Genomic DNA, 1,056 nt, shown 5'->3' with positions numbered 1-1,056 from the left:
CGGAGAGAGGCGAACAAAGGCAGAAGCGGATGGCGGAGAAAGGCAGGATGACGCACACACGGGGAGGGGGGAACACACGACCCATTGGCGGCCCGCCGCCGCGCCATCGCGGCGGGGGGGTGGGGGAGCGGGTTTGGGGGGCCCGCGCGTGGGGCGTAGCGGTCGCCTGTGTTTGTTGTTCGCGCGGAAAGGCAAGAAAGGCTCTGGACATGAACACGAAAAGGAGCGTGCGCACAGAGAGGTGAGGGTGAAGGTGCAGAGGGACAGCGGTCACGCTCCCTCGCATAAGGAAGTGAGCCGATGTCACGCCGCTGCAGGGATGAGCGCGACGGCGCGTTGTAGCAGTGCGTGGAACCGCTTCACCGTCTCCTCCAGCTCCAGGATGCGCTGCTGAGCGTCGGCGAGGCTGCCGCGCTGGTAGGCGGTGAGGGACTGCTGGTACTGCTCCACCTGCCGCTGCTCCTGCTGGAGGCTGCGCAGCTGAGCCTCGAGCGAACGCACGGCGAGCGACAAGGTCACTACCTCGGAGCTCGTGAGGGGGTCGTGGTGGTGCTGGGGTGCGTCCGGCACGGGCCCGGCATAGGCGGCCATCGGTTCCGCAGCAGCCAGCAGTGACGGTGGCGGCTGCGTGTACGCCGACACCACCGGTAACGCCATGCAAGGTCTTGCGGCGGCGCCAAAGGCGTCGGTGTACGCTTCTAGCGGGCTGTGCGTCACCCGTGCCTCCGGTACGGAGGCAGGCGACGCCGCTGGAGCACAGGCAGCGCTACTGGGCGACGCCGACGCTGCACGGGGTTGCTGCCACCACGCTGTCGTGGACGGCTGTTGCGCTGTGACGGTGCAGTTTAGCCCCGTCTCGCGGCTCAACGGACTCGAGGCTGCGGCGGCGGCCGGCAGCGAGGCCCGCCGGCGGTGCATCACGTGCAGCACCGCGTTCGTCGAGATGCGGTAGTAGTGCAGGGTAGCCTTGTCATTCAGCTCCATGTACCGCCACAGCAGACGCAGTCGCTCCGGCCCGCACGTCAGCCGGCGCGACGCCGCGCCCGGGGGCGCGGC

Source organism: Leishmania donovani, chromosome 20 (assembly GCF_000227135.1).
Source record: "Leishmania donovani BPK282A1 complete genome, chromosome 20".
Taxonomy (NCBI): Eukaryota; Euglenozoa; class Kinetoplastea; order Trypanosomatida; family Trypanosomatidae; genus Leishmania; species Leishmania donovani.
The sequence above is the reverse complement of the archived record's forward strand: the minus strand, read 5'-3'. Positions refer to the sequence as shown.